Genomic DNA, 18,089 nt, shown 5'->3' on the forward strand with positions numbered 1-18,089 from the left:
ATGAAAGTAAGAAAGTAGTATACCCTTCTCAGAAGACTTGAGAAGCAAGCATTGGGACTTGCACACACACAAAGGAAATAAGAAATACAAGGAAGTCCTTGAGACTTCCCATCTGGAAGTGACTGGAGCTGAGAAGGAAGGGGACTGAAATTCATCTCTGGGGCTTACCTGTCATGAACATCATTGGCTAGGAAATGCATGCCAATTAAACATCCAGCTATCTAGCAAAATACTGGATGCACTGTGTTTTGAAACACACTTATTGAAAGTAGCCAAAGCGCTCTAGGCTAGGAATCAGCTTGTGACTTCTAGGAGCCACATAGCAAGGGCCCTTACCTCACTAGCCTGTTCCTTCTGGAAAAGGAAGATGGTGTCCACTTCCCACATCCATGCCATGACTAATGAGTGACCTTCAAAACCGGAAGGTAGTTTACAAACCTAAAGTACAGGGGCATGTGTAGTGCCCTTTTAAAACTCTATTAGTTGGGTTTTATTACTGCCTCTAACTCTCTGTTCCACCCTTTATTCCTCCTAATACCTTCCAACACCCCGACACTGGGTAGGAGAGAAAGAAGGTGAGTGGGGAGATGGGGCAGGGTTCTCTTTAGCTACTTCTGGGTGGTTAGAGCCATTAGGTTCTTTGGGGCAATACCAATCTCAGTCATCAGGATGTTCAGCAGAGCCTTCTTTCTTATCCAACAATTACCACCAAGACTCCCTGCCCCCTCTCTTTGCATCCTCCTTCCTCTCTCTGTGCTCTGGTATTTATAACCTCTCAGAGTCCACAGAATTAAACTAACTGCGCCTGGCAAAGAGCACTTCCCTCTCCAAGCCTCATGAGGCTGTTATCAGCTGTGGATGGTTGTTTTACATAACACAACTGGATTTTTAAAGAAACCAGACTTCCACTACAGACATGTCTCTCTCAGCCCATCATGCTGGCACAGAAAAGGGACTGAGAACACCACCAGCAAACCTTTGCTGCTGTAGCAAGGAGGCTGGATGGGGCAACTACAAGAGTTTTTGCTATGGCTGCTTGCCTTCCATCCCATCCCTAAAGGAGACTGCCTTGTTCTATATAGGAGTCGTCACATGGAACTGAGGCATCTGATTTTGGCAGTGTGACACTGTCTGCCAGATGAAGTTCATCCTGACTCAGGTGTTTAAGTAATTCTGAATTGTGTATAGGATATGGAAAATTAGGCTAGCACAAAGAAAACTCTGCAAAGCAAAGGGGACATGGGGGAGGCGGGGTCCATGTCTGTGCTGAGGCTGCCTAATTGTTACATGTAATTAAGCATCGGGTCTGTAGATTGTGTGATCTAATAACACCTGAAAAAACAAGAACTTGGTTTCCCTGTGGCAATTGGCTGCGCTTATTAAACACTCACGGCACTATAATTTTGCTCTATTTCAACTAGTCTATTTTGGGTTTCTGTGGGTTCATAAGTCCTGATTTTCTAAGCCAGTGAAACACAACTCACTTCTGTGTCTTTCATCACTTCTCATTTATGGCATATGTGTCAAAACCTGAACAAGATGGATTTAGTTCCATACGACAGACAGCGCCTCCCCTGAACCCAGTACCAATGAAATTCCTCACACTGTTGTAGAGTGTTTGCTTCCACAAAGAGCAACTTTTACCCAGAGGATAAAAGTATTTCAAAGTTTAAAATACTCTGCTGCCAGAGAGCCGACTACTTGGAAGCACGTCTGAAATGCTTTGAAGCCATGTTAACCTTTTTCCTTCAGGGTTATGCACTGCAGAGCTATTATTTTGCTAATATGACATTTTCTTTTGATTTTCACATCCTGAGTTTAACAACATGGCCAATAATGGCACAGATTATAACCAGCATGCTGGAGTTCATGTCATGAGCAGTCTTTATGACTACCTAAGCTCCTCAATGAAAACATTGATTTTAAAGAGTAGAGACAAGGCATTTTGGGGGGTGGGGGTAGGGGATAGAGGTGTAATGGAGCCCTTGCGTGTTAGGGAAGCAGTCTGCCTTGGTGTACCCGCACATTCACCCTCAGATTTCAATGTTCTCTTTCCACAGTCCCTAAAATGACATTGGCAGCAGATAAAAGATTTAGACAACAGAGTGAAGGGGAAACAAAATCAAGAAAATGTATACGTAGTTCTGTCGGTATGGTACAAAGGAATTTCACGCAGAGACCTGGGCCTGCATAACGGCCTCTAACAAACCTCTCTGATTTAGGCCTTGTGTTAAAACCATCTCTGTATTCCGCGCAAGTTGGTGCACTACCGTGCATGACTCTACTACCGCTGGGAAGTGAGAGCTCAGAGCCTATGACTTTGAGACTCGCCTGGGATACACAGCCACCCCAAGACCAGCCTGAGCTATATAGTGAGACTACATCTCCAAAACCCCCGAGACCTAGGGAAGCAGTTCCGTAGAACACTTGCCTAGTGCATGTGCCCCTAAATTCAATCCCCACACTACAAGAAGAAAAGAAAATCTCCCAGCAGCTGTTATTTCTGGGAGCCTTCCCAGCAAAGTGTGGTCCAGAGGTCAGCGTTGCTTGGATAGTCTACCCTCTACCATCCCCCATTCCCATTTTTTTTTTTTCATTTGGATCTCTTCTCTATAGCCTCTCCTCTAATGGCATTGGCTCAGTTTCCAGTTAGCTAATATTCAGGAGCCAGGATTGGGGCTCGGAATCTCAAGTGACCATATGCTGTATGGTGAATACAAACCACCTGTTTTTCTAGTAATAAGAAATCTATTACTTTCTTTTTTGTTGTTTCTCAGTCTTAAGAATTCTAAATATCTTATAATTCCAACAGTCCAGCTTTTTCAGAAAGGGATTCTAATTGGACCAATGCAAGCTCCTGGAAGTCAAGATGCCAGGCCAAGTGGAACACTGAGGCCAACTTCAATTTTGTCTTAAAATGATAATTACAGCTTTAAACTTGGCATCACAGACAGACAATGGCTACACAGGGAGGGCCATCTCCATCTGCAGAGGCGAGTGGCATCATCAAATGCCTCTATTGCTAAGCAACAGCGGGAACCTAAGATCAAGAAGCTCTGGGATCTCAAACAGCACAAAGATGAGTCAATTCAGTTCCGAGCCCTACAGATGTTGGGAGGGGAGCATCCCAGAGCAGACGGCTACAAGGCAGATGCACGTTATGCAGCGGTGTCGCACACACCATTTCGATTTCAAAGTATTTGCTAGAATGTAATCACAGGCCACTGTGTTCTGTGGCAGAGAAGCTAAACATGCTTCTCTCTCCAAAAATGAAAATATATTCATTAAAATCAATTTGATTAAGAAAAATCTGAATAAAGCCCGTAGGAATCCAAGAGACCGTGTCTATATTAGTTACCCATCACTGTATTATAGATTACTCTAAAACTTAAAGGAAAACAACAAGCATCTATTATCCCAGTTTCTTCACGATATGGTGCTGGGGTTTCAAATGAATTCTTATGCCAAGATGCTCAGCATGCCCATGGAGTCTCTGCTGGGGCTGGACAATGTAGTCCCAAGCTCATTCATACATGCAGCTGGTAGGTAAATCTGTTTACTTTCTTGCTTCATTGGCCTCTCTTCATGACAAGGAGATGCATTTCTTCTATAGCAAGTGGGCCAAGAGAGCAATGGTCCAAGAGACAACATGCTATTCCTCAGTCAGGTTTCTATCACTGTGACAAAGCAGCCAAGAAAACAGCTTATGAGAGGAAGAATGTAGTTTGAGCTCATGATATTAGAGGCGTCAATCTATCATCATTTGGACTCTCCGCAGTAGGCTTGGTGTTGGGACAGAGCATTAGAGCAGGCAGCACAGTGCACAGCAATGATGTTCATCCATGGCAGCCAGGAAGTATACAGAGACAGCAGAAGACTCCCTGAGAAAGCTACACCGATCAAAGTCTCACCCTCGGTGACTGTAACAGTTGATACTGTCAACTTGATATAACCTAGAGTAATGTAGGCACACTTCTGAGCCCACTAAAGGTGGCACCATACTATAGGCTGGGGGCTGGGGCTGGATACAGAGAAAGCAAGCTGAGTATAGATACTCATCTTTCTGTTTCTTGTAGATGCACTGTAAGCAGCTATTTGGAGCTCTTGCTGCTTTGACTTTCCTGTCATGAAGGGCTGGACCTTCAGACTGTGAGCCAACGTGTACCCTTCCTTTCTCACATTTGCTCCTTGCCCGATACTTTGTCATGACAACGAGACAAGTGTCCAATACAGTTACCTACTCTCTTCAACCAGGCTTCATCTCTTAACAATGTATTCATCTGGAAGTTTGTCAGTTGATTAATCCACAGATAAGGTTATAACCCCCCAGGATGTAATCCTCCCTCAAAATCTAGCAGCAGAGAAACAAGCCTCTAACACATGACTCTTCGAGAGCTGTTGTTAGAGTTATACCATAACAATGACGTATAGGCTGCAAAGTTCCACTGATCACTTCTACTTCGTTTTATATATGGGAAGCAAGTTACAAAGCTCTTCCTACAGCAGTGGCTCTCAACCTCTGGGCTGTGACCCCCTTGGAGTTGAAAGACCTTTTCACAGGGGTCATCTAAGACCATCTGAAAAAGCAGATATTCATAACAGTACAAATTCATTAACAGTAGCAAAATTACAGTTATGAAGTAGCAGCAAAAATAATTGTATGGTTGGGGATCACCATACGAAGGACTGTATTGAAGGGCCACAACATTAGAAAGGTTGAGAACACTGTCCCTATTGAAGTGGGAAATCATTTAATTTTCTATCTGAAAGGAAGAGGTGTGAAAATTGTAGGTATGTTTTTAAAACTTCAAGGCTGCTCAACAGAAATGCGCATGTTCCTTTCTAAATAGAAGTGGCTGCACTACAGAAATCCAAAAGACCAAGTTGAAGCTGTGCCCACCCCACATATATAAAACTGAGGTTGGGATTTGTGCATATCCTGCAGGCTCTTTCTTTGTTTATGTTTTTAACCATAAAGGCCCCCACTGGGCCAAGGCTACAAAGTGCTGATGAAATCCAACTATGGTGGTTAAGGAGAAGAGCCAATTGACAGGATTTCAATCTGCTGCTTATTGTAATTTGCTTAATTCTCTATCTCAGTGTTCTTGACTGAAGGTGAGTGTGGTGATAGCAGAAGCAATAACTGTAACAATAACTTCCCAAATAAGCTAAAGCTGCTTGACATACTATATTGAAATCTATGACTCCAAATTTTGTTCACAGTACTGCAACTCAATTTATATACAGATATATCCAACTGGGCAGAGGGGAACAAGGGCTTACAAGATGTATGAAGTTTTGGGAGGCCCTTTGCAGGCAGTAACCACGTTACTATATATTTGCACTCAACAGAACAGAGTAATTCATGTCATCAAGTTGCTGTCTGAGGTTTGCCAGCACCTATAAAGCCAACAGTCTACCACCTGTGCCAGTGAGTGCACCACTGACACAGACCCATGCCCATAGATGGGCCAAGTCATGGTTGCCTTGGGCTGTCTTCTGCCAGGTGATAATAGCAGGTTTCTGTAACATAGCTACCACCTTTAATCTTCAGTGTGCCAGCTTTTAAAAGTTTCATGACCAAAAGCTTATCACATTGTTTTAATAAATGGGGCTAATGAAATGCTATAAAAGTATAACATTATCATTTATTATTTCTCCAAATGAAAATTCACTTTTTTTTTTTTACTATACATTATTAGAGGCTGTTAGTAACCTCTAACTTTCCAGAATAACAATGTTCAGTTTGGGGAGGTAATGATATTATTGTTTAGCTTGGCATATTTATTAAGGTTCAAACCCCCAGGGAAACAGAAGTTTCTGAGTCCCATAAAGTAATAACTTGTGTTTTTATGATGCTGCTACATTGCCATTGGATAGTGAGAAGTTTTTTTGGCTCATCAGAGGTTGCACTCAACATCATGTCTTTGTTGAAATACTCTATTGTATGTTAATTTCTAAAAATCTATAGCCTCTTCACAAACACAAATTCCTATGTTTACATACTGCTTGATATTCCTAACTCATCTTGTTCAGCCTATGATTTTTCACATCATTAAAATAACAGGCTTATCATCTATTAATTTTTTTTAACCACAGAACTGTTCTGCAGAATGGAGATCAAGTTTCCAAGGGCCACTGAAGAGCACAAGTTAGATCAGTGCCCTACTGGATCCAGGAAGATGCACTAGAGAACCACAGAGTCCTGACCAAACCACAAGAGGCAGGGCCAGCATTACGAGGTGCAACTGGTGTCATCAAGAGCCCCATACCCAAAAAGACACAGCTTGGCTTAAATAACATTTTCCTAAATGCGAGGAATGGGTTATTTTGGTTGGGGTGACTTTTGGTCCAGTGAGGTCCTATGGATCCCCAATTACAACTATTTCCCAAGCTCTTGGTTACCCTACAGAAAGATAATAATAATGCTAAAAACACCACAGTGTTTTGAGTCAGAATATGGAAAAATTAAGCTAGTAATGACTTGGCATCTTTATTCCTGCTGGACCACTTTCACAGTGCTGGAAGGTACTCCAAACACTACCAGAGGAGAAAAGTAATCACCAGCTGTGAAGTGAGCTACAATAGTAACCAGTTTGGCAAGACATGCTCACTGGTGCAAAAGTGGTACCAAGGTCATAGGAGCAAGCAATTACTTACTAGTTGGATTTAAGTCTATTCCTGGCACAATTATCGGAGCCAAGAACAGAAGCTGCACAGGTCATGTGACCAATTACTACTACTATGCCAAAGGGGCATATCACTCAGCACTCAGACTTGCCATTGTATCTACAGACGGGTGCATCCCTCAACCCTGTAGTGGACTCATATAACACAGAGACCCACAACTGGTCACGGTGCAGAGAATAAGAGACTGTGGCATGGTCGGTCCTAAATGGAATCTACAGCATATCCTCTCCTTCTGGGGCCCAGAGATCATTGTGGAAGGTGGGAAGAGAGACTGTGAGAGCCAGAGGCAGTGGACGACTACAGCGAAATCATGTTGTGTGTGTGTGTGTGTGTGTGTGTGTGTGTGTGTTTTTAAAGACGCAGTAGGCAGTTCTACAGCACACACAAGAATTGATCTAGCTCAAGCCAGGTAAAATTCCAGCATGGAGAGGGGAGGCCTGCATGAAGTCCCACCACTAGATGAAGACTTATGGGTAATTGACAGCTGCGGATAGAGGGAGGGTCAGTCTTGTTTAAAGGTGAAGTCCCCTGGGATTGGCCATGTTCCGGTAAAAGGCCACACATCCAACAGTATACGGCAGCACTGACTGTACTTGGTGGGTTCGTTTGTTCATTTGCTTGTTTGTTTTTTAATAAAAGAGGGCATAAAGCTGGGTGGGTACAGAAGGGGGTGAGTCTGGGAGAAGTAGAGTGAAAAGGCTGCTGACTATGATCAAAATACATTCTGCAAAATATTTGTTAAAGCTAATAAAAATGGGGGAAAAAAGAAATTCTTGGTAAGTTTTAGACCAGGGACAATAAAATGCCTTTTTAATTTTGCACTTTGCTCTACAAATGGGGCAACCGGTTCTAGCTAGAGGACACAGCACCCTATAGAGGTGCAGAAGTCTCCAGAATAAGGATATATAGACAGGAACAGCAGGAATCAGCGGAAGGAGAGCTCTGTGTGGAGTAAGACAAAGGTGGGCTTCTACCAGAAAACGCAAAGATGGAGAGCCTCTGCCTACGAAACACAGCACTGGGGCAGCATCTGTCCTTACATCTCTTACTGGCAGCAATAAAGCAGATGAGGCACTCCGCCCATGTGCTGCAATGCCCTGACCGTCTCCAGTAGAAGGACAATCAGAGAGAGCAAACCTAGTCTCTCCAGGCTGGCAGGCATCAGAGCCTCTCTCTGTCTTTTCACTATCACAGTTCCACCAGCAACACCTCTCTCTCTCTCTCTCTCTCTCTCTCTCTCTCTCTCTCTCTCTCTCTCTCTCTCTCTCTCTCTCTCTCTCTCTCTCTCTCTCTCTCTCTCTCTCTCTCTCTCTCTCTCTCTGAGCACTGGCCTGTAGGTGGCTCTCAGAAGCCCAGGAGGCAGGTATATTTTGGAGTCCCCTAGCTGTTCTTTTCCCACTGCAGTCAGGCTCCTCTGGGATGTGCGGCAGTAAAATGTCTACATGGTGTGCAGCCTCTGATTTGGAAACAGTAAATCCACATGCGACTCCTGCCAGCAGTTTCAATTTTAGCTTGTAACATAAACACTGGCAATAGACCAGATGCTTTGCCTTTCCCTACAGCTTCATTGGTGCAGATAAGCCGTTTAAAAGGGCTGAGTGTTCTCACAGATCCTGAGAGCATGTCAGGGTACACGGGCAGCATTAACTTAATTGACAGAAATCAATATCTCACTGTAAATGCAACCCTATTCTCCATGCAGACATAAAAGCTTCCTCTGACAAGATCTTATCATTGCAAGAAGGCCCTGGTTCCTGCCTGCAAAAGATCACGGCTCCCTCAAGACCAACTAAGGATCAACCCCGAGCTCATCTCCCTTTACTCCCCACACTGCTGTATCTCCCACTTAGGGCAATGCTAAGGGTAGCTCAGGTACCTACAGAGATGAAACGATGGAAGATAAGAGAGGGAGCAGGATGGGAGCCTACCATAGAAGTCCTCTGAAAGACTCCACCCAGCAGGGGATTGAAGCAGATGCTGAGACTCACAGCCAAACTTTAGACAGAATGCAGGGAGTCTTATGGAAGAGTTGGGAGGAGGGAGATAGGAGGACCAGAGAGAACAGGAGCTGTGCAAGACCAAAGAGCCAACAAATCTAGGCTTGGGGGTGTGAGAAGACCATGCACGGAGAGGCCCTAGGCTCTCAGATGTGGCCAACAGGCACCTCAGTCTTCATGTGGGTTCCTAGTAAGAGGAGCAGGGGCTGTCCCTGCCATGGGCTCTGTTGCCTGTTCTTTAATTGCTTCTTCCTGGCAGGGCAGCCTTGCCAGGCAACACAGGAAGAAGATTCAGTAAGTCCTGATAGGCTGTGGTCATTTGATAGAGGAGGAAGGCTCGCCATTTCTGAGGGCTAGGGGAGGGGGAGGGACAAAGGAGGAGGGGAGAAGAGGAAGGGAGAGTGGGACCAGGAGGAGAAGAGGGAATTAAGCTCTGATCGGGATGCAGAGTGAATAATTTTTTAAAAATAAATTTAATAAAAAAGAAAAGAAAACATGGAAGATGAATATGCTGTGCACAGACACAGATGTGAGAATGGATATAAATTACACAGTCCAGGTTTCCTCTGAGCTCCGGCTTTTTTGCAACATTGAAGGCAAGAAGGCAGCGATTAGGTCATAAGTGTGAGTCTCTACCTCAGCAACTGAGTCTAGGCAAAGCTCTTTGCCGCTTCTGTTCTCACACCCTCAGCATCATGTGCCCCGTGATGCAGGTGATGATGAGATGCATCCCAAATCTTTGAGCTTGGGTCATCGCCCTCTGAAAACCAAAGTGGCTAAACACAGTAGAAAAATGAAGCTAACTCTCTAGAAACAGGCCAGCATACTGCCATTGAGAAGCTGGGGAAGGGGCGTGAGGAAGAGAGTCCGGAATCTATGAATAGCATCTATGGGTAACTCAGCACATCTAAGCTCCAGCAATCCTCAACTCCAGCTGTAACTGATTACAGTAAACCCAAGGTCAACCGCTGACGGCCTACAGCCAACAGTGGCCCACAGAAGTATTTTGTTTGGATGGAACTCTGTTTATAAAGAACACGTCTTCTCTTTCAATGTCTAAAACAGCAGAAGATTTCTCAAAAAAAAAAAAACAAAAAACAAAAAACAAAAAACAGATTTTCTGGCTTTCTTTTAAAAACAAAGGCAAAAACAGAAAGAGAAAGCACATCTGACATTTGTAATGTTTCATTTCTTTTAGAGTGATGCACAGCAGGAACTGAGCTGTGGCTGTCCCCTGTACATGTGTACCGGCTTACTATCTTCTGGTTAGGCTACCTTCCTGGCCCTAAGCAGATGGACCAGTGATGTAATCACACAGCAATTAAGCACTGTGAGGCATAGCCAACTTGCTCTGTAGCCTCTTGGAGCAGCATCAGTAAGAAAATCATCTACACAGAGCACAGGAAAGGTCTGCACACAGAAGGAAGAGTTGGCAATGCAGCTTAGCCAGGGAAGAGGGTGTCCAGGCTTCTGCAGTAAGGACATGGGTCTGCTTAGGAGGTGCAGAGAAGACATATGATCGCCAATGATGGATACTATGTGCAGTCAAGCTTGTCCTGTGGCCCCTTACCAAGAAGAGAAGGCAAGAGCCACCTGTCATAAGCATTCTTAGCTTGGCTGAAGGCTCAGGGTTGTGTTCATACCAGAGAGAGATGCAGCCTATCAATTCCACAATTTTAATACCAGGAGAGTGTGTGTGTACATGTATATCTAAAAATATACTTTGAGATCACGATTAATTTAAGCTTGGTTTGCTAATGCTCCGTGTTTTCTATTAACTGTGATGATAATATTTTTATTTAAAAGTATACATTAAAGTATCTAACCTCTTATCCCCTTAATTTCAACTCATTGTCTTTGATGAAATGAAGCATTTTTAACAATGTGAGAAGAAAATAGAAAACATGCCCCCAAACAAGAATACTCTAGCAGAAAACAAAGAGAGATTCTGAACCCACAATGAGCATGTGAAAGAGTAAAATGAAAAAGAAAGTCATCCTAAATGCTTTCAGTTCAAACTTATGCAATGAATAACAGACCTGCCAAATGTAAGGACTCTAGTTTCAAAGATACTGTCAAAGGCTGTGTAGATAAGTAGACTTGGGAGTATTATTTTGTTGGGTGGATTTCGTGGGCCAGCTATATATTTATACAATCGCTATAAAACATAGCACCATCTATAGCAATGTCCAGCTCCCACATCCAGCAAAGACTTGAAGGAGCCTTTTCAGTTCAAACAGAGGCTGAAGCCAAGTGTGTTTGCTTGCATGTTAGTCCCAGTTACTTGGAAGGCTGAGACAGGACAATCATTTGAGTTCAGATGTTCACATCCAGACAATACAAGAAGCCCTGTGTTCTGAATTTCTTTCTGCTTGTGTCACAAAAACACTCTAACCAAAAGCGATGAGGTGAGGGGTGGGTTGATTATTTCAGCATATAAGCTGAAATAAGTCCATCACTGTGGGAAATCATGGCATGAACTCCAGATAGGCACCATGGAGGAACACTGCTTTCTGGCTTGCTCTCTGACTCATTTCTTGCATGCTCAGCTAGCTTCCATTATTGCCCAGGACTGTCTACCAGGGATGGACACTGTCCGCAGTGATCTCAGTTCTCCAACGTCAACAATCAAGATAATCCCTCAGTGACATGCCCACAGATCAGCCTGATAAAGACAATTATTCAACTGTTATTCTTTTTTCAGGTCTTGTCAAGTTGATGGTTAGAGCTAGCTATGCCAGTCCCATTTTAGAAACCAATCACAGAAACAAAACAAAAACAAAAAAATCTAATGTTGGTTCCAGAAAATGCAATAAAGCAAGAAAGTAAATAGAAGTCATACAGATTACACTGGAAGAAACAAAACTGCTATTACTCATGGATGAACTTATATGTAGATAATCCTACAGAATATAAAAATACTAGTGTAACTAACTCATAAACCAATAACTGAAAGGAGATCTAAGTAAGCGAAGAGTTACCCCAAATTTGTGGGCTGAAATACTGAGTGTTGTTAAGAGTGGGCAGCTCTCTCAGAGTGATTCACGGACTCCGTAGAATCATTATAAACATCCCACCATATAAAAACCAAACTTTCAGCTCCAACATATAACCAACTTGGAACTGATCACAGTTGTGCTTACCACAAGAAAAAGCTGGGCAGACTAAAACTAAGTAATGTTCCTCAGACACACCAGAAAAGTAAGCTGCAGGGCAAATGGCTGCCCCATGTCTCAAGAGACGGGTGGATCCAGAGAGGTGAGCCAAGGCGTGCCTAGATCGAGCAGGTCAGTAGAACCATTAATGGTAGCATTGAGTAAGCATTTTGCTTCCTGACTGAAGTATGCCAATGGTTCAGAAATGAGTTTGAGGAGCCCTGAGTCTACACTCTTAGATGGGCGCCATATTTGTGTGGGATTTACTTCCAGGAACCACTTGTGTCTTCACAGTAGAAACAGAAGTGAGATCTTGTCCTGGTCCTTGTAGGGACAGTAGAAGAGGAATATGGGATGCGCCTCACGTCTTTGCTTCACAAAGGCGTTCTTTTAAAGGAAAAAAGACAGGCCAGAGATTGGCCGGCTTCAGGAAGGCCTTCCTCATGTTCTGGTGCTTTCTGTTTTACCTCCAGGGGAAGTGCAATGGTCCACGGGGATCAGGGACTCAAGGAGGGGAAAAGCTGCAACAAGCATGGAAGCATGGGGCAGGCAGGAAAAGAAGCTGCTCCGCAGAGAAATGTCTGTGAGAATCACGGCCCTGAGGCTGAGCCCTTAAACACTACCTTCTCCTGAAAGACACAGAATCTTCCTCTCCAACCATTACACCACATGTTTTCAGAGACCTGGTAAACAGCTGCGGGTCACGGCAGGAAGGGCTGCAAGATACAGGATTCCTGCAAGGAGTAGTTGGGGGAGACCACAGCCAAGAGGGGTCATAAAGAAGAAACAGAAGCCTGTGTTTCCCATAAGTACACTACAACCCAAATTCCTACCACATGAACACAAATCCCCATACTTAAATGCCTATTGAGATACCCTTATCTCTGTTATCTGTGTCAACAAGAAATTACAAGGTCTGTAGTAAGCAGCACAATACGCCTTGATATATTTGCTCATTATATTGGGCCGCTCTCCATGCCCTAACTATATCCCTACTGCACCTGCAGACTCCCTGCTATCAGCAACCATCTGAAATGTATGTCCCTTAAATTCTGCTTCATACAGAGCTCTAGTGCTTGAGCAGCCTTCAAATAACACTCTAGCCAATGTGACACCAGCACACAAGGACCCCATCCATTCATTGCCCTACACATCAAGCTTATATACAGTTAAAGTAGCACCATGAGTCAAGCGCCGTGGGAGCCAGACATGGTATCTGCACAATCTGACATTAACAAATGAAAACCAGCATGGCTGTACACACCATTCTCTCGAGGCAGCACGGCCAGCTAATCCGACCAACTTCCCCAGGAGTCTGGATGTTAATGTTGCGCCAACTGCCTTTGAGCTTACGGCTGTTTCTCATTGTATCACCTAACTTCAGATTAACTTAGAAGAAACACAGGTGATGGCCGCCTGCAGGTCATCAGTATTTCAACCTCCAGCCCAAAGCAGAGGTTTCCTGTAACTGTCATTACAGTGTAGGTAGTGGCTGGAAAAGAAACTATCATGAGATAGGAGATACAAAGGGGTTTCTTAATTCTTTTGTATGGGACACCCCCAATTACTTAAGGGCCTTTCATAAGACCCCCACTCCTCAATAGCACTACCATGAGAGTCAAGCCTTTACCACATTTTTAGAGGACCTCATCCATATTCAAACCACAGACAACTGAAAAGCAAATTCATCAGGAAGGCCACAAAGCTTAGGCTTCGGAGCCGCTTTATTTTCAAAGCCTCAAAGGTCTTTCATCTTAGTTTTTGTTGTCGCTTACTTTTGAAACCAGATCTCAGTGTGTAGCCTCAGGCTGACCTGGACCGCTCTATGGTCTGAAACTCACAGGGATTCATCTACTTCTGTGTCCCAAGTGCTGGGATGGAAGGCATATGCCACCATGTCTGGCCTTAATGGTTTTTATCTAGGCATTTGTAGGCTTTTCTTGAGTGCTTTCTCAGGTTGTGTAAGATATCAGGCCCACCAACGAAATCTGGACCCGTCTCCAACTGGGTTCAGTATAAGCTGCAGATCCGCGGTGGTAGCCCCATTGAGGACAGAATGCCAAGTCTGGTGGATGTTTGTAACCTGAAATCAGTTACTGCCAGTTGCAGAACAAGAACCATAACAGGTTAGTTAGTGCTTGCCTTTGGATTTGCAACACTCAATCCTTGGCCCTGAGCCTCGGGCTCAGTTATCTCTCAAGAACTTATGAGCTAAGAAGGTGAGGGAAACTCTTAAGCCATGTCGGCACCAAGTTAGACAACATCTTAGGAACTTGCCCCACCAGCTCAGAGCTGTGGGTACCCGGAAGAGTGAAACCAAGCATTGCTGACCCTCATGGGAAGCCGCTCACCAAGATGCCTTAGAGTGACTGCTATCACTTCCCCAGATACCTGGAGACATAGAAAACCCCTTTTGTCTTGGAAAAGATAGCAAAATAACACCCTACTATTTAAAACAGCACAGCTCCAAGAATGTGAAGGCAGCTACAGGTTCTTCTGGTTGTAAACTGAGTCTAAATTATTGGCAATAGGAGGATCTATTCATTGGGATGGATTCTTGAAGCTCGTGAGCATCCATCAATCGTTTACTATGTAATACAATACCATTCAAGAATATTGAGAATACTGCAACATGTAGACAAAAATTTCTGCCTCTGTGACTATTATGTTCATTGAAGAAATAAATAATAAGCCAGAAAATTCGATCAAATATATGTAATGTGCAGTAGTGGTTAAGTACTGATGGGGAAATAGAGCAAAGACAGAGCACGTATGTGGAGACCTTAATGAGGAAGTTTGGGCTGATAACATTTCTGCTGCAGATGTGTTCCTGAGAGATGTGGATCCCTGTGAGTGCATTAGGATAAACAGTGAGAAATACGTGGGAAACAGAGCGCTGCGGTCCCGAGGTTGCAGCCATCTCCATAGGAGCCTATAAACGTTTCCCAAAAGATAGCCACAGTGGCCAAGAGCTGCTGACGTGAATTCCAAGCTTGGGGAGGTAAGGCCTGTGTTCTTTGGGTGAGAGGGGTGGACTGAGGCAAGCCAAGAGAGCATGGTATTGAAGCAAAGAATCTTCTCATCTTAGGAGAGGGCAGGCTCCACATTCTAAAAGCATTAACAAATAAAAACATGTGAAAATAAAGACACAAAACCATAATAGGTTTATTCGGTGCACATGGAAATTGGGCGGGCATGGCTACCATTAACAGAACCAGTAATTCCAAATGGATTCACAAATACATAAAACTGCTGTCCATAAATAAAATCAGTTCTCCCTGTCTCCAAGACCAGGCAGGTGTGTCCAGTCTGGCCTCCTTGTAAAGAAAAAATTTCAATCTACCTTTTTACTACGTTTGCTCAACTATGTTTTTAGCAGCTTTATTCATAATAGCCAGAATCAGCAAACAACCTACATGTCTCTCAACTAAAGAATGGATAAGGAAACTGTGGTACATTTACACAATAGAATACTACTCAGCTATTAAAAACAAGGAAATCTTGAAATTTGCGGGCAAATGGATGGAACTTGAAAAGATCATCCTGAGTGAGGCAACCCAGACCCAGAAAGACACACATAGTATGTACTCACTTATAAGTGCATATTAGCCCAACATAGATGTCATCTGAAAGTCTCCACCCAGTGGGTGATCAAGACAGCTCTTGGGGCTCGCTCCTGGACTCCAGGTGAGAGTGGTATAGAAGAATGGGGGGATGGAAGGTCTCAGAGAATTCAGGAGCCCCACAAGGAGACTATGAAGGCTGGCAGATTTGGTCCCAGGGGGACCTGCACAAACTGTTGCAACAACCAAGGACAATGAATGCAGTAAACCTAGACCCCCTGGTTCAGACGTAGCCAATGGACAGCTCATTGTACACAGTTGTGGGGAGAGCAGGGACTGCCATGATCTCTGGTGCCCTTTTTGACCACTTCCCCTTGGTCCCTACCTGGTGGGACTCAGAAGAAGGGGAAGCAGGCTATCTGGATGAGACCTGATAGGCTGTGGTCATATGGTGGGGGAGGAGGTCCCCTTCTGTCAGAGGTCTAGGGGAGGGGAATAGGGTGGAAGAGGGAGGGAGGGTGGGAACGGAAAGATATAAGTGAGGGGATAACAATTGAGATGTAATCTGAATAAACTATAATAAATTAAATTTAAAAAATAAATCCCTTATGTCCACACAAAACGTTTCTCCATGCAATGATTAAAGAGAAAAACTTCAACACGCAACTGTCTACAGTAATTTAAAACAAAGTCAGGTCTTGTAGGTTTCAACTGGGCATTGCCCTATTCCTGTATGTTTGAATGGAACTAAGAATAAGAATGCAGAAGAAACTGCAGAGGAGGCTGAAACACGGAAGCCCATGCTCCCTGATCCAGGTAGATCCAGGCGTGCTCTGTTTCCTGCAGTGAACCAGGACACAGCAGACTGGAGCAACCTGACAGGTAGAGTCAGCAGACAGGGAGGCCAAAGAGGCTGAGGAAAACTAGAGGTCCTCACGTCACAAGGCCCTCTCCCCTGCCTGCCTCTGTGTTTGAGGGTGTGCTGGGCTGTGCAATGCTTAATTCAGGAGACAGTCACAAAATCCACTGCAGAGCTCACTGTTTCTCAGCATTCATTAATCCTGGGAATTTCCTTCCTTGGACATTTGTTTGAGCATCTGGAGCCAGCCTTTCCCTGAACAATACTATGCTCTCTCTGGCCAGACAGAAAGACCGTATCTTCCAATTCTTCCCTATTTTCATCCTGAGTCCTTTCCTTGGTGACCACTGAAGCACTCTCCTGCCCATGTCTCCCAGACAGGTGGAAATCACAAGGAATCAATGTCACAAAGTGGCTAAGCCCCAGGAATGTACTACAAAAAGAGACCTTCTTTCTAGCCACCTTTTACAGTAAGAAAGTGACCCAGGGACAGCTCCCTGTCCTTATAGAGAGCCCCACGGCACCATCCAATTCAGTCCCTATCGCCTTCCCTTCTCGACCCAACTATATGACTCTAGTGTGCAGGCTGGCAATGTGCCAGCACTGTAATGAATCAGTAGCCCACTCACACGGGATCCAGGCTGCCCTATACCAGCCATGCCCACTGAGGTCACTTAGCAAGTCCAGGTGTCCTCCTCAGAGACCCAGACAGCTCTCTGAAGGGTGCTCACCAGGCCTTCTCCATGTGGAGGGAAGGAGACTCTCAGACAGCAGAATCGTCAGCTTGTGAGGACAGTGAGCTTGGTTCCTGTCTTAGAGTAATGCACATGAGAAGCTAAAGCCAGATTCCTTTTTCTAGAACTCGCTCGAACAGTCCATCTCTGCTGTCTTTTTTTTTTTTTTTTTTTTTTTTTTTTAATAAAATAGGACTTTGCCCCACTGGGGCTCCAATAGTGGGGAGATGGGCTCATCCTGAACTAAAACAAAATCACTTCCCCTCACAACCTCTAATTAGTTAGGGAACCTGTGATGGCTAGCTTGTGAGAGTGGGGGAAAGGAAAAGGCTGTCTTTGCTTTTTGTTTTCTTTCTTTTTTGAAAACCACAGCAACTGACAGCTAATTCTGCTAAAAAACCCAAGTTCTTACATTTTTAACCAGAGGGTGTTCATTAGTATAGAATGCAGACAATATTAAAAATCAACTGGATTGCCAAGATTTGATCATTATGGGATGTTTTGTGCTATGCTAATGGATCCTTTGGGGGTAAAGTTTAAAAAACCATTTGAGATGAAGAATACCTCTTGACACATCCAGTGAAGTGCACGATGAAACACTGAAGGTGGTGAGTGTGCAAGTGGTCCATTTGGATGACATGCAGAAGATGCTGCCCTCCAGCCCTCCACATATACTGTATAAGGTGGTGAGTGTGCAAGTGGTCCATTTGGATGACATACAGAAGATGCTGCCCTCCAGCCTTCCACATATACTGTATAAGGTGGTGAGTGTGCAAGTGGTCCATTTGGATGACATACAGAAGATGCTGCCCTCCAGCCCTCCACATATACTGTATAAGGTGGTGAGTGTGCAAGTGGTCCATTTGGATGACATACAGAAGACACTGCCCTCCAGCCCTCCACATATACTGTATAAGGTGGTGAGTGTGCAAGTGGTCCATTTGGATGACATACAGAAGACACTGCCCTCCAGCCCTCCACATATACTGTATAAGGAGCACATCTCTTTGCTCATCAACTTAGAACCAATCTGCACAGACGTTTTCTGCTAGTTACTATTGTTCATCAATTTAGCACCAATTCACACAGCT

General features: G+C 44.2%; 1 protein-coding gene across 1 annotated transcript in view; it reads right to left on the reverse strand.

Annotated features, from left to right (window-relative positions):
- The window catches only part of Rasgrf2 (Ras protein specific guanine nucleotide releasing factor 2), a 199,813-nt gene that overhangs the window by 51,567 nt on the left and 130,157 nt on the right, over positions 1 to 18,089 (reverse strand). The window lies entirely within an intron of this gene.

Source organism: Acomys russatus, chromosome 30 (assembly GCF_903995435.1).
Source record: "Acomys russatus chromosome 30, mAcoRus1.1, whole genome shotgun sequence".
In the NCBI taxonomy this organism is placed as follows: domain Eukaryota; kingdom Metazoa; phylum Chordata; class Mammalia; order Rodentia; family Muridae; genus Acomys; species Acomys russatus.